The sequence below is a fragment of the Panthera tigris genome, chromosome D3 (genome assembly GCF_018350195.1).
Source record: "Panthera tigris isolate Pti1 chromosome D3, P.tigris_Pti1_mat1.1, whole genome shotgun sequence".
NCBI classification, from domain to species: Eukaryota; Metazoa; Chordata; class Mammalia; order Carnivora; family Felidae; genus Panthera; species Panthera tigris.
In genome coordinates, this window is record NC_056671.1 from 63,111,387 (window position 1) to 63,128,504 (window position 17,118).

General features: G+C 35.7%; 1 protein-coding gene across 2 annotated transcripts in view; it reads right to left on the bottom strand.

Moving 5' to 3' along the window:
- The window catches only part of RIT2 (Ras like without CAAX 2), a 378,415-nt gene that overhangs the window by 53,226 nt on the left and 308,071 nt on the right, over positions 1-17,118 (bottom strand). The gene's annotated exons all lie outside the window — the stretch shown is intronic.

The following is a 17,118-nucleotide window of genomic DNA, read 5'->3' on the forward strand; positions in this document are numbered from 1 at the left end:
CATTCCCACTTCTTAAAATCCAGTCATCTTTGTTATCTGGACTCTTCTTATTTAAGGGAGTAGTCTTACCTAGAGAACTGGGAGACTGAAGTATAGTGATGCTAAATAATGTCATGAAACTAAATGAGATCACATACCAATTGAGTGCAGTTAGAAAATAAGATCTGAACACTGGTAACATAAAGAGGAACCAGAATCAGACAAGAAACCCAAATTAAAAAAAAATCAAAAGACAGTATCTCAAGGAGGAGAGAGTGATCAACTCCTCCAAATACTGATGATAAATCATGAGTCATTTTATTCCCATATTCTTTGTTATATGATAGAGGGAGATGACCTTAGAGATTAAAAAGTTTCTTGATTTTTTATTCTTCTTTTTGCATTATTCCCAGGACAGCCTGATAACTTTGGGGAATGCCTTCTCTCATAGCTAAGCCTTTTTGTATTTCCCTTTAGCACCACACGGTTAGCACTTTTCTAATAAAGTAAAACCTTGGATTGCAAGTAACTTGTTCTGTGAGTGATCTGCAAGATGATCAAACATTTCTAATAAACTTTAACTTGATAAACAAGTGATGTCTTGCAACACGAGTAGTATGTGATGCCCAATGTCATATGATCACAAGTGAGTCAATGGTTCTTCTCTCTCTCTCTCTCTCTGGCTCTCACGGTGGGATTGTGGGTGATCATCTCCCATGCTTAGTCTCAGGCTGCATTGTTTGGCAGAAATCATTGATTTTTCAGAACATTGGAAAGGTGCTCACAACTGGCACTAGGGTAATTTTTGTCACTTCAAAGCACCTATGGACAGTCCTTTGCTTTTCCATATACGAGTTAGCTTAGGAATGCTTTGCTTCATTCTAGGTCAGGCTGCCTGCATATATAAACCCTTTCCTCTGCTGCCTTACTGCAAGTTACATTAAATAGAGTATATCACAAGAGTTTATTAAGACTGTACTGTAGTGAACATCTGTGCAAGCATATGGCATGGCCCCCATGAAGAAAAAATTCCATAGAGCCAATAGATAGCAGTATTTCCGTTAGTGATAGTGGAAGTCATCCTACACAGTAACCCTCCTCTCTCTTGTCTCCCTCACACCAGCTACGGAGGTTTCTAAAGGTAAGTGCAGGTTAATTTGTTTATTCTTCTTTATATTTTATATTGTCTTTATTATTTTGTATTGTATTACAGTACTGTAATCATTTTTATATGATTTTTGGGTTGTGAAACAAATCATCTGAGTTTCCATTATTTCTTATGGGGAAATTCACTTTGATATACAAGTGCTTCGGATTACCAGAATGTTTCTGGAACTAATTATGCTTGCAAACCAAGGTTTTACTGTACTTCTATTTTCTTTGCTATCAAGTTTAGCACTTAATTTGTAAACATGAAAGAACACAGTAATTTTGTAAATATATACATTTTATTTACCTCTAAAAGAGCCAGGCTATCCTCCTCCTTCTCCTTCCACGATGCCCAGCAGGGAGATCAGTCACACATTACTACTCAGACACAGTGAAAACTGCAGAGGCCTGCACCTGGTGTCAGGAGTATGATGTACTAGTCCTGGCTCTAACAGGGACTTGGTACTATCAGTGAAGTCACTTGTCTTTTTAATCATTGGAGTCCTATTCTTTTTTTAAATTTTTATTTACTTTTGAGATGTGTGTGTGAGCAGGGGAGGAGCAGAGAGAGAGGGAATCCCAAGCAAACTCCACGCTGTCAGTACAGAGTGCCGCATGCAGAGCTCGAACTCATGAACCATGATATCATGATCTGAGCTGCAATCAAAAATCGGATGCTTAACCCACTGAGCCACCTGGGAGTGTTCATTTTTAAAGCACAAATATCTACCTAGGCCACATCAAGTAAGTCATATATACTATATCACATTGAATAGTGTAAATCATTGAATAATTTATTATATGAAAATAATGGGTACAGCTAATTAACTATCCAGTTCTACATTAGTTACAATGCTTGCCTCTACATTATTCTTCCAAAATTCTTCTAACAATTTTCTGGATTATGAGGGTTAGAAGTAATGTAACATGGGCTTCCTCTTTTTTCAAAGGTTAAAATAGATAGTGATGTCTTAGAGGCCAAGGTTTTACCTCTGATTTCTACTTCCGATTTTAAAAACGGTTTTCATGGATGTCTCAGTGCAAACAGCTAAAACAAACTCTAAATCCAATAAAGGCAATGGAATTGTTGTGTGGTACACTTTTATTATAGTAAACAGTTCATATTGTACAGTAAAAGCTGATTCATATCCTGTCATTTATCAAAAGAAGAATGAAAAATCTTCAAGTCCTGCCTTGCTAACTGGGGAGGATGCAATTTTTCTTTCAACATTATGAGAAATAAAACATAATAAAAATGATGAAAATAACTGTCAAGTAAGTTGACACTGGTGAGAGGCATACACTGTTTACCTACGGCATCTTTTCCAGAGAAAAATCTTGAATATACCAAAGGCTGTAGAAAAATTGTCTTGAACATTTATATGGCTCCTCTCTCTTGGAACTAAGGAGAGGGACAGCCAAGAGCACCCACATCTGCTCCTGAGCTCAGTGAGCTAGGTGTTAAGTACAGGGGTTTATGGGAGTTTTCTCACTGGGTTGTCTTTCATTGGGCATCCTTCTGAGGTGGACACTATTATCCTGGCTTTCAAAAAAAAAAAAAAAAGAGAGAGTGCACGTAGTATGTGACAGGATTTAAACACAGTTCTAAATATGTGCATCTTTTTGTTTAATGTTTTTTTTTTAAACCTTGGAATGTTATTACCACATGTTTCAATTTTTTTTTCCTTTCACGTAAGACCTTCATCCAACCTCCTCTAACCTGAACTCCTCATAGTTCTTCAGAATCTGCTCCTCTTCCTGTTTCCTTAGTCAACAGGACTAGTATTGTGTCTCTTAAATCCTTGTCCACAACTTTCCCTCATATGTGAATGCTGGGTTCCTCCAAAGAGTTTAGCTACCAGAACTGCAATATAAGACCAAAATGGAATAAATTGTGAAGATTATTTGACACTTGCCTTGTAAAACATCCAGCTATGGTTCCTGCCTCCTTAAGAGAGGAATTTGCTCAGAACATCAAGACAGTGGAATAAGTGGACTTTTGATAACAGCAATACAAATAAGATCCCATTTTTGTCTGCACTCATCTGCTGCCTAATCTTAGATATGCCCCAATTCATATTTACCCATTTGTAACAAGAAATAATAGAACCTCATAGATGACAGATTTAAGGAACATAAACGTGTTTACAGACAGCAGCTACACAGTAGGCCCTCAGTACATAGTAATCTCCTTCTTCACTCCTTAGCTTACTTTGGAGCTGTATAGAAGAAATGTAAAGGGTAGGAAACCAGGCAAACAGACTAAAAAGGAACACAAGATCCCAAGGAAGGGTTACTTAGGAAATCAGAAAACTCTTCATGGTTGGGGATTACAGTACTGGAAGGATGGAGAATATGGATTTACTTAAGAGGTGTCACTTTTTTTCACTCAAGAACCAGGAAGAAGACACACTTCTATGAAATCCTGGAATCTATAGCCAAAACTACATCTGTTCCTATCCCACAAGGTAAAAAAACACCCACGAGTGAATAAGATTGATAGTATTATGGAGATTAGTTTACAGCTTTCTATTTTATTTTGTTAAAAGTAATTAATTTCAAAAAGTGGGCATTTTATATATTGTTTGTTACAAGTCATGAGGAAGAGCCCTCACAGTGCCATCTCAGCACTGTCAGATGTAAGACAATCAAGACTTGGTTGTGACTGTTGCTGAGGGTCACTGTTTGGTCTTGAAGCAGGACTGCCCCTGAGGCTTTCAGAGTATATTTGCCTCTTCAGCTGAGTTCCACAAATATTCCCTTGCTATAAACTGGATTTACATGGGAAGAACCCATGGGAAACAACATAGTTGTCACTAGTGGGAAGAATTAAGGAATTTACTTATTTAAAAGGCAATTTAAAATGTTTTAGAGAACACTAAAATGACAAGGTATGATCCCCTAGAATACAGTAGCGAAATCATGGTAAATATGAAGTTAAGACCTAGAATAAAATTATACCTCCATCCATTTTGATTAGGATTTTGAGTTTACATAACTTAGATATCAGATTATTTACCCAACTTCTTTATTTGCTCTCATTTCTGCATATGCTGTTATTCTAGATCATAATTCTTAACTTCCATAAAGATATGCAGGCTGTTATATAATTCCACAGAATATATGTTTTTAATGATCTGATCTTTGAAGCTGTTACCCCCACAGAACTTTAGCCTGTGTTTCAGCATCGGTGTTTGAGGTTGCTGTTCTGTCTTCAGTCAGTCATTCATTACCACTCATCCTCAAGTAACCCCAGGTCTGAAGTACTGTCCTGAGTTCAGAAAGCCCTAAACAACTGTCTGAAGAAATCTCCCTTTGGATTCATCGTTATTAATTGTGGAGGAAACAAAACAGCCTAGGATTTGTGAACTTCATATTATGGAAAATTTTACTCTACAGTCATAATGAAGTTAAACTGAAATCACTTCCAGGAAATAACAGTCCTTTTCTTATTTTTTTTCCTTATTTTTTAAGCATTGAGATTATGTATAGTTGATGAAAACTAATTTGCTTTATTTAATTTCCAATAGTATTATAATATTGCCTTTCCCTCCTTAATAAAGTCTATTTAGCTAAAATTAAGTATTACAAAAATAAATAGAGCACATAACCAATAGATACTAAATTGGAAAGATAATTACAGATCTTCAATCAGACTGTCCCATCTAATGGGGCTATAGGACAGCAAACTTGTTAAAGGACATTAAATTGCACTTGATGCTCAATTCTGACATAGTCTCTCCCTAACCCCTCCCCCTACTAGTGGCACCTAGCCAATTAATGGCTACACTGCTTGTTGAAAATCGGGTTGCCACTGATTTCCAGACAATTGCTTCAGAAAAAGGTTTTGTCTTTATTCACAAAGGCTTAATTGGAAACCTCCTGTCCCTCTGTTAGGGAAAGGTTAGTGATAACTCAGATGCAGATGGAGCCATAAAGAACCCTCCCCTCAGGATCTCAGCATGCTGGAAAACGGATTTTCATAGGTCTTTAATCTTGATCAACCCAAGGAAATGCACCCAATCTTTTTGCTTAAATTGTTTATTTTAGTTTTAGTGTTTGTTTGTAATTACTTGTTAACCTCCACTACTGTCACACTGTCAACATATTAACTTCAGCAGTTATCAGGAGGGAATTAAGTATTCTGAAAAATAAATAAACAGGGCCCTCTGTCAGGCCTTCAGAGGTTGAAAAAATAAGAATACAGTGGATCAAATGAAATTCTACCTCCTTGTCCTCCCTGCCCCTAGTGAAGGTATAACAATGGATTCAAACTTTATTCTCTTTTCATGAAATTCCAACATAAGTATGTATTAAAGTGTTACAGAATAGTAAGATCATAGACTTTCTTGGAATGGATCTTAGAAATAACCTAGTCAAACCCTTTATCCAAAGCACAATTTCTCACTCCTGCATTTCTAATATTCATCTTTCATATCCAAACACCAAAATAAATGTGTAAAAATATACTAAATTCACTTATTCATCTTCACTGCCATTACAGTAGCCCAGGTTAACACTGTTTCCTGATTAAACTGTTGTAATACCCTAATTATTATCTCTTTTTTCTCAACCTCACGTACCTATTTTCCTCTCAGCAGCTAGAATGATCTTTTTAAGCCAATCAACATCACCTCCTTTCTTCCATGATTACTTTTGAATGTTAAAATAAAGACTAACATCTCACAGAAACCTGCATGATCTGGATCCTGCATATCCTTCTAGTCCTATCTAAGAATATCCCTCCCCGTGATGACACATCTCCATCCATACTGGCTTTCTTTAGTTTCTTATCTGCAATGAGCAACTTTTTGTTTCCTGCTTATTTGCTTCCTCTGCCTCTTCATTTCGCATGCTTCTCAGCTAGAACATTACCTCCATACAGAGCAGTCTTCCTAGAGTCTCCCAGGCCAGCCTAATTCTCCCAAAACATGTTATGAGAAATCTTGCACTTGGTTTCATTGAGTTTATCATAATTTAAACTTAGATAATTATTTGTATATAGGTTTTATATCTCTCCTCAACTAGGCAATAGGCTCCATAAAGTAAAGAATGTTTCTATGTCAGTGACCACTGTATCGTTGGCACTTTATTTTTTATTTAAAAAAAATTTTTTTTAATGTTTATTTTTGAGACAGAGAGAGATAGAGCATGAATGGGGGAGGGTCAGAGAGAGAGGGAGACACAGAATCCGAAGCAGGCTCCAGGCTCCGAGCTGTCAGCACAGAGCCCGACGTGGGGCTCAAACTCACAGACTGTGAGATCATGACCTGAGCCGAAGTTGGACGCTTAACCGACTGAGCCACCCAGGCGCCCCTTGTTGGCACTTTAAAAAGTGCCTGACATATGGTCTGGCTCAATAAGCATTGGTTAATCAAAAGAGTAGCTGAATAAATGACCTTCCTTTATTTTAAGTTTATTTATATTTGGGAGGGGGGGGGGAGAGAGAGAGAGAGAGAGAGAGAGAATCCCAAGCAGGCTCCATGCCATCAGCACAGAGCCCAAAGCAGGGCTATATCTCATAAAGCGTGAGATCATGGCCTGAGGCAAAATCAGGAGTCTAACACAAGCACCTGAGCCACCCAGGTGCCCCAGTAACATTCACTTAAAAAATACCATTTCCAAGTACTCCTTTTGAGACAGGTCATCCCACTAATGGCACAACAAATTCCATCCATCTTTAGTCTGGTTCTCAAGCTACACACAGTTGGTCCTGTGTGGGTGTTAAGATAGTATATTCCCCTTATGCACTTACTGCTGTTTTTTCAGATAACTTTTACTCTAACTTTATCTTCTTTAAAAGGATTAGTTTTTAACTGCTAGCTGCCTCCCTCAGGATCTTGATTTCTATGTTACTTTATGGATTTATATTTAAACTATTATGCACATTCGCTTTAACTTGCTTAAATTGCTCCAAGAGGTAAACTTCACAGCTGAATCCTTAGGGAAATTGTCCCTCCTTTTGTTCTCAGGACACTGCATTATTACTTCTTCAACCTCCCTTACATTTTCCTCTTAGTATCCTATACTGGGCCCTTTCCCTCTGAATGGCTCCTCCTTGTTCGAATTAACAATCATATCCTCTACTCCATTCTATTAATTCTGCAGGCATTCCCTTGGCAAGTTCATCTTCTCCCTAAGCTTCACTAGCACCAATGACTGGTGACTTCCTTTCTTTATCTCTTTCTCATACTCACCTTCTGAGTTACAGAACAGAGAAGCTTAAACAGCTATTTTTAAGTGTTTCTAAAGACAGTCTTTTCTTTAATATGCAAAAATATTAATTGGATGCTATTGCTATTAGATATAGTTGCAGTTTTTGAACAGTGTACTCACAGCTTATGTACTCACTGAGCAGAGGCCCAGTGTCACTTTGGACATCAGATTCAAGAACTACAGGGCTTTTCCTGCAGTTTTGTCTTACAGCTTGCTGTATTTATCTATTTTTATTTCACATAAAAATGACTTATAAAGCAGGCACGTAAATAATGCAAGAAACACAAACTGCAAAGCTCAAGTGCAAAATATATGACATATCAGAATCAAAATTGGATAGAATTAGAAATAGGGTAAAAACTGAAAGCATGAGTTTTAATTAGGATTATAATTAGGATAAATAACATTTATCCTAATAGTCTTATACTTGGGTTCAAAAATCATAAAAAAATGCAGAGATGCTTGAGGTCTTATTTAAAAACCTGTTCATTGGGGCGCCTGGGTGGCTCAGTCGGTTAAGCATCCGACTTCGGCCCAGGTCATGATCTCACGTCCGTGGGTTGGAGCCCTGCGTTGGGCTCTGTGCTGACAGTGCAGAGCCTGGAGCCTGTTTCAGATTCTGTGTCTCCCTCTCTCTCTCTCTGACCATCCCCCATTCATGCTCTGTCTCTCTCTGTCTCAAAAATAAATAAACGTTAAAAAAAAAATTAAAAAAAAAAATAAAAACCAGTTCATGGAGAATGAACTGCATGCTCAGTATGATGAACCAGGAATATGGTGTCATTACAATACTAGATCCAGTATTAAGCTGAATAAATATAAAGAAATATATAAATATATATAAATATAAAAACACTAAAAATAAGAAATTGAGCAATTGCACTGCTTTTGGCACAGGTCAGAAAACATCTGCTGTCATGTCTGCAGTTTTGGGTATCGTGTTTTGAGGAAAATACTTATTGAAGTATGCACTAACATGGAAGTCCTGATGAGCAACAATGTCTAATATCATTTCCTGTTTGCACAGTGACAAGATAAAAATAGGAAACACTGCTAAAAAAAAAAAAAAGTAAAGGCTAAAAGGATGGAGGCATTATTTCTTTTATAAGAAAGATTTAGAGTATGTTTTATCACAAAGCAACTCTTTAAACCACATACAGGGATTTTTTTTTTTTTTAATACTGTATTCATGGCTAGGATTGATTGTCCTCATAACCTGTGCAGATTACATAGATGTTTATATTCTCTCTCATTTTCTATTTATGTAGGGGTCCTAGAATCCCAAAGCTGTGTTGATGTCAGGCAATTTGAAAGCTTATGTCCGATCTATTTATGAAACAAAGCAAAACAAACCTCTAACATTTTAAGCTTCTTTAAGTGGAAGTAAACTAAGGGTGTGGGAGTTAGCCCTCAGGGAATGGTGGCTCTGTCACCTACCAGCACTGTGACCTTGTGCAAGATACTTAACTTTACTAAGTCTAGTTTCCTCATCTTTAAAATGGAAATAACAGTGCCATTAATCCCTTTATTCCCTGATTCAATACACATTAACTATTCTTCGTGTCAACAGTAAATTCCAGTGACGTCATCATCTCACCCTATTTTTCATTCCAGTTTTGTTTACTTCTTTGCATCGGCTCATTGTACCAGATTTTCCTAGTGTCACATTATCCAGAGAAAAGAACTAAGAGCCACATTATTTAATGCTAAAATAAGAAAGGAAGTAGCTTGTTACCTTTTGAATTCACTAATACATCTTTTTTTATTTACAGAAACCTATTATCTACCTCTCAAATGGCCATTTGTTAATTATTCATTGTATTTACTTAGGAATAATATAGCAGAAGTGACATTTTAGATGATGGAGTTAATTATCTTTCTGTTCCATTTACATCTTTATTGAAACTTTCACTTAAGTTACCCAACATTATGTCTCCATTTTCTGGTAAGATTACTACAACTTAGATTCAAAAGGTATATATTCAAACAGATTGTGGTAGTAACTTTTGTCATATAGATTATTGGTGATGAACAAAGCTAGAAAGTAAATTATTAATCTCTATATATTAAAATAATCTAAAAAGAGGTTTTTTTAGCAACTACATTTGATGTTATAAGGCTACACAATGTTATTTAAAGGTAAAACAAATTAAGAAATGTAAAAATTAAACATTTGGTTTAAAATGGAAATAAGGTAATTCTTAATGAGTTTTGACATAATTATGTTTTTTCAACTGATTAAATAACACTCATGTTTTAAGTTAAACTGAAGAATGGCTCATGTCTCACAATGTAACAATTCGATATTCTGATAACTTAAGAGTTCTTACACTGGCAAGGGATGTATTACCTAAAAATCACTCACAGATAAAATAGTATCTGAAAAAAATTTTAAATTATTCACCAATTAGAGAAGGAAATGTTGAACCTTCTCAATAAGCTAATCTTTTTATGACCTATTAGATGACAAGCAGTAAGTTTCTAGTGAGATAAAGTAAGCATAAAAAATTCCATGCAGACAAGTGACATCAACAAGACGGCCAAATAAAATGCCCCGTGTCTATATCCCTTCTCCCTCAACAACAATTTGGCATTCATCCATAGACAAAGTCCCTTTGGGATCCAGCACAATACACGAAGGGATTCAGTGGGAGTCTTGCTGAACCCTGCACTGAAAAATGGGCCTGTAGATTTCAGTACCACCTTGAGCCCTGAGGTGGCTCATGCAATGGCTCCAGTCCCTCTCAATTACAGTCCAGTAGCCTCTAGAAAACTCTGATTTAGATAATTTGCCCATGGTTGAGAAAGTCTTTGTGGAGTCCAAAAGTCCACTGGAAAAGTTCCAACACCACCATTAGAGAAAAAAATAAAATCCAAGTTTGGACACATTGGATAAGGGAAGAGAAACCATTTGATGCTTCCCACATCACCCGTCTTACAACATGGCACAGCTCAAAAGAACCCTTTTTAGTTATGATTTCTTCTGTGTGGGAAAGTGACAGCATGCGAGCAAGTGCCCAGCTTCCCTAGCCATGTGGGACACTGCCACAGAGGCCTGTTTCTCTCTTTTCTCATCTCGGGTACTGAGTCCTGAGCTGTACAACCAGGGGGCAGTGAACTACTGGGAGAACAGCAGCCAGGGCTCTGAATATATCTAAAAGTATGTGGATCCTACAAACTGTGTCATCGACTCCTTTGGGAAGCCCACCCATAAATCACAGGTGTGGCTTACCTGGGCATTTCCCCAGATGGCCCAAGGGCACCCCAGAACTCCACATGCCTTACCCATACATCTCCCAACCCAATGGGTTGCTCCCTGTGGGCACTACCCACTGGCTGTGAAAGCAAGCTTTCACAAATGGCTAGTGAGCATGCACAGAAGGCCTTTAAATCTGCAGGAAAAGACCATAAACTTTAGTCTTAACACTGCCCTTGGAGGAGCAAAAGAGAGGGTGTCAGCACCTGGCATGCTGTATTACAAGAAAGCATACAATCTTAAGAATTCTGCCATGGGAGGGAGCAGTAAGTGCAAAGTAGGTGCATCTATAAAAGGTCTGAGAAAGTCTCAGAATCCCTAGCAGGGCTGACAAAAGGTTTTCTTCTCTCCCAAAGTAGTCAATAGTGACTAGAGGAGGTGACTGCTACTTCAAATGTGAAAATAGCAATGCAAGATGTTAAGGGACATGAAAAATCAATGAAACATGATACCAACAAAGGATCACAAAATTCTTACAGTAATTGACCCCAAAGAAATGGAAATGTGCAATTTACCCAATAAAGATTCAAAATAGTGGTTCCAAGGAAGTTCAATGAACTATAGAAACAGACAATTCAGTGAAATCAGGAAAACAATACACAAAATGATAAGTTTAATAAAGAGATGGAAATCATAAAAAAAGGAAGCAAAACTCCAGGAGCTAAAAAATACAATGAATGAAATGAAAAATATAAAGCAGAAATAAATGAAATAGACACCAGAAAAACAACAGAAAAGATTAATGAAACTAAGATCTGGTTGTTTTAAAAAGATTAACAAAATTTATAAATCTTTAGCTAAACTAAGAAAGTGAAAATTCAAATAAAATCAGAAATAAAAAAGGAGACATTACAAGTGATGCTACAGAAATTCAAGGAATCATGAGACCACTATAAACAACTACATACCTACAAATTGGATAACCTAAAAAGAAATTCCTAGAAATGCACAACCCACCAAAACTGAATCATGAGGACACGGAAAATCTAAACAGACTAATAATGACTTACAAGATTGAATCAAAAACTTCCCAACAAATAAAAGCTCAGAACAGATGGTTTCATGGGTGAATTCCACCAAAATTCTACCAAAGTCATTTAAAGAAGAATTAATTCAATCCTTCTCAAACTCTTCCAAAAAAAAAAAAGAGGGAATGCTCACAAATTAATTTTATAAGGCCAGCATTACCCTCAAACCCAAGCCAGATAAGGACACTATAAAAAACTACGGGCCAATATCTCTGATGAATATAAATGCAAAAATTCTCAAAATAGTAAACAGAATTCAACAGCACATAAAAAGATCATACACAATTATCAAGGGGAATTTATCCCTGCAATGCAAGAATGGTTCAATATGTACGAACCAAAAAATATGCTACACCACATTAATAAAATGAGAGATAAAAATCATGTGATTATTGCAATAGATAGAAAAAAGGGCAAAATACAATTTCCATTCATGATGAAAAACTCTCTCAACCAATTGGGTATAGAAGGAGTGTAACTTGGGGCATTTGGGTGGCTCAGTCAGTTAAGCATCCAACCCTTGATTTCACCTCAGGTCATGATGTCAGAGTTTGTGAGATAGAGTCCTGCATCAGGCTCTGCTGATAGCACAGAGCCTGCTTGGGATTCTCTCTCCCTCATTCTATGCCTCTCCTCTGCTCATTCCCCCCGCCCCCCTGTCAAATAAACATTAAAAAAAAAGGAGTGTAACAACTTAATAAAGGCCATATCCAGTAAGCCCACAGCTATCATCATAGTCAACAGTAAAAGGTTCAAAGCTTTTCCTCTAAGATAGAATAAGACAAGTGATAGAATCCCACCACTTTTATTCAACATAGTATTAGAAGTACTAACCAGAGCAATTAGGCAAGTAAAAGAAATAAAAGGCATCCAAATTAGGAAAAAAGTAAAGTCTCTTTTTATAGATGGTATGATCATATATATAGAAAATCCTACAGACTCCACTAAAAAACTGCTGGGACTAATCAACAAATTCAGTAAAGTCACAGAACACAAAATCAACATACAGAAATCAATTACAATTCTACACACAACAAACCATCTAAAAAAGAAATAAAACAATTCCATTAATAGCATCAAAAACAACAAAATACTTAAGATTAAATTTAACTGAGGAGGTGTAAAATCTGTACACTGAAAACTATAAGATGAAAGAAATTGAAGAAGACACAATATAAAGATACCAATGTTCATGGATCTGAAGAACTCATACTGTTAAAATGTTGATACTCTTCAAAGCTATCTATAGGTCAATCCCTATCAAAAATCCAATGGAATTTTTCATTCAAATAGAAAAAAATCCTAAAATTTATATAGAAAACCAAAAGACCCTAAATAACCACAACAATCTTGAAAAAGAACAAAGCTGGAAGCATCACCCTTTCTGATTTCAAACTGTGTTACAAAGCTATAATAATGAATACAGTATGGCACAGAGAGAAAAACAGACATAACTAGTGGAACACAGTAGAAAGCCCAGAAATAAACCCTCACATACAACTATTACCTAGCAAAATACCAGTAATATTCAATGGGGACAGGATAGTCTCTTCAGTAAGTGGTAATGGGAAAACTGAATCCAGAAAGATGATATTGGACACCCATATCTTATATCAGTTACAAAAATTAACTTTGAACAGATTAAAGACTTCATTATAAGACCCAAAACCATAAGCTCCTAAACATTGGAGAAATGTACCTTTAAATTGGTCTTAACAATAATTTTTTCAATATGACACCAAAAGCACATGCAGCAATAGCAAAATATAAGCAGAAGTACATTAAACTAAAAAGCTTCTGCACAGCAAAAAGATCAATCAACAAAATGAAAAGGCAGCCTACAGAATGGGAGAAAATACTTGCAAACCATATATGTGACAGTGGGTTCATATGCAAAATATAAAAGGAACTCCTATAGCTCTATAACAAAAAAAAATCCAGATAAAAAAATGGACAGAGGACCTGAATAGACATTTTTCCAAAGAACATATACAGATCACCAACAAGTACATAAAATATGCTATCACTAATCAGAAGAATGCTAATCAAAACCACAATAAGATACCACCTCACACCTGTTAAGATGGCTACTATCAAAAAGACAAAAGATAAGTGTTGGCAAGGATGTGGACAAAAGGAAATCCTTGCGCACTGTTGGTTAGAATATAAATTGGCAGAGCCACTGTGGAAAACAAGAATATAATCTGGTAATCTTAATTTTCAGTATATATCAAAAGAAATGAAATCAGGGGCTTGAAGAGAGATTTGTATTCCTACGCTCATTGCAGCAGCATTCACAATAACCAAGATATGGAAATAATCTGTGTCTGTTAATTCATGAATGAATGCATAATAAAGAGGTGGTATAGATATACAATGGATTATTATTAAAACATAAAAAGAAGGAATTCCTGCCATTTTTGACAACATGGATGGATCTTAAGGATATTATGCTAAGGAAGATAAGTGAGACTGAGAAAGACAAATACTGTATGTGGAATCTAAACAAAATAAGCTCATAAGAACAGAGAGTAGAATGATTGTTGCCCAGGGCTGGAAGTGGAAGAAATGGGGAAATGTTGGTCAAAGAGTACAAACTTCCAGTTATAAGAAAGAAGAAGGTCTAAGAATCTAAGCTATAACATGGTGACTGTAATTAGCAATATTGTATTATATACTTAAACGTTGCTAAGAGAGTGGATCTTCAATGTGCTTACCACCCCCAAAATGGTAATTCTCTGAGATGATAGAGGTGTTACTTATCCCTATGGTAGTCATTACACAATACACAAGTTTGTCAAATTAACACATTGTACACCTTAAACTTATATGATGTTATATATCAATTATACCTCAATTAAATCTGGAAAAAAAATCTTATATACTTTTGTACTTATTTAAGGTATTTACTTACTCAAATCCTTGTAAATTCAAAGTTGCTTGATTCCTTTCTCTGAATGTTAAAATAATGGAGTAAAAAAAAATAAACCTTGACTTAATCAGTTACATATATTAATTTTCTCAAAGAGAAATATAATGACTATCCTGAGCAGCATGATTGTCCTTCTTCCAAATGTTTTTTTTTTCCAATATTTATGAGACAGTGTTGGTTATTAATGAGAAGATCAGTTGGGGAAGATTATTTTTTCAAATTTATATTTTAATATTGCAGAAAGACTTTATGTGTTTCCATATAATTCACATGCTAGGATATATTTTAATCAACAAATAAGAAATTATCATTGATTATTTGTTAATAATTGGTTATTAATTATATATTTCAGTACAAGGGATTCTTCAAAGCCTTCATACCATAATGAGACAAGATTTTCAGAAATTACACACATAACAAGATTGAAGTGCATATAAATTTAGATTTGCATGAATTTATATTTATTTCCCAAAGAAGAACAGAAAAGTAGAAAATAGATAAAAGTAGAATGCTCAAGGAAGTTGTCATGGGATAAGTAGGATTTTAATTACTCTTTGTTGAGTTCATTTCACATGTGCTATAGACTTTTCCTTTGTGAAACAATGTTTTGAGGAGTAATATGGCTTTTCTTTTTTTTTTTTTTTTTTTTTTTTTCATAAAACCAACCATAGGCAAAATGGATATAAATTCTGGATCATATATTGAGAACTTCTACATAACATTAAAATAATCTCCCAACCTAGGAAAGCATTTTTTTTTAAAGAAAGTTCTATACAGAGCCATTTTGAGTATTTCATACAATATAATGTCATAATTAATAATCAATTGCCTTTTTAAACTGTTCTAGTCTTTGAGCCAGTGATCTGATTGGTGAACAGGCAACATGATGGAGTTATAAAGGAGACAAGTAGACAAAGATCCAGATATTCCATCCCCTGTTTTAAATGTTAAATCACTTTATTAATTTTAACATCTTGGCAAAATTATTTTGCTGATTGTTGAGGAATAAGTTGGTGAAAGAAGAGTTAGTTTTAACAGGGAACTAGACAATGCCTAACTAATGTCCCGCAATTATAATAAATTTTAGTGTCAGTTTAAAACATAGAATCTCTGATGGTAAGACACGTTAAAAGTCTCCAGATAATAGTTTTTTTAATATGTCATTAACTGGTTTTATAGCATATGACCCCCCTGTAGATAAAACTGTGGTCAAACTTGATCACTTTATTTGTCTTATACATATATTTGAATCTTCAATGTCTAGCTTAGGCTTTTAGAATTGGAAGGGAAATCAGAGGCCAACTACTGTATCCAGGAAAGTTCTCAGAAATGATCCTGACGGTTTCCAGACATACTTGGCTGTTGGTACTAAGAACCTCCACACCTCATAAGGCAACTCTTAAAGTGGTTCGAGGATTCCAAAATCTACCAAAGAATTTATTCTATTTAATAGTATTTCCTGCTACTGTTCTCCACCAAACAGTCTCAATTCCTCCTGTAGAACTGTACATAAGGAAGTCTAATTTCTGCTTCACTGGCACTTCTCTCATTATTTAAATACAGGCCTCATCTCATACCAGTGACAAGCACTGAGTACTGGTAGTTTTATGAGCAATGTGCTAACCATCTCAGGTTTCTTCAGTTTTCATGTTAGGATTTGTCCTGGGGCTTGAAACACCTCTGTTCTCACCAGGCTCCACTGAGGGATTCAACTATCAACCAATATATATAATCTGCTCAAGTCATATATTATATGACACACTGGCAAAAGCTCTGAAGAATAACCATATATCTTTTATTATATACTTCTCATATGGTATTTGAATTCTACTGTGGTAGAGACAGGCTAAATGCTTACCAATCCCATTTCTTCTTTTTGGACACATAGGAAGACTATTTCCCATCCTTCCTTGTATGTATGCGGGGGCCATGTATCTGGAAGATGACCAATGTAGGGTGGTCAAAGTTATATAAGCTACTTCCAGGCCTGGCATAGACCCCTGTGTCACTGTCACTCTTTTCATTTACAAACCACAGTGGAAATGTCACAAGCCTGAGTGAACCTTGGACTTCTGAATCATCCTGTGGACAAAAGCTGTCCAAACTACATCAGATTCTAATATGAGTAGCACGCATTAAGTCACTGAGAGTTTGTTTCCTTTTACTATAATAGAGTCTAACCTTCTTCAATTTACTAAGTAATTGATGTCTGAAGTGGGGTGCTGTTGTAACCCAAAATCAAGCTCATGAAATTGGTTTGGTAATTGGGTGGCTTGCAAGCTAATATCACATGCTACATATGAGATTCTAGAAAGAGGGAATTCAGTGATATACAGTGGCAAAAAAAATAGTAAAGTTGTTACTCAACAGATCTCAAGACAACACATTTGCCTAATGAGATTGTGGCACTAAGGCAAGATTTGGAAATTAAAAATGTTAGCAGTATGCATTATATTTTTATTGTCTGTGCTTGGCAAGGGTTTGTAAGATAGAGATAAGTTAAGGCAATAATTGGCTAGTTTTCAAAAAGATATGAAAGAGAACAAAGAGAATCCAGA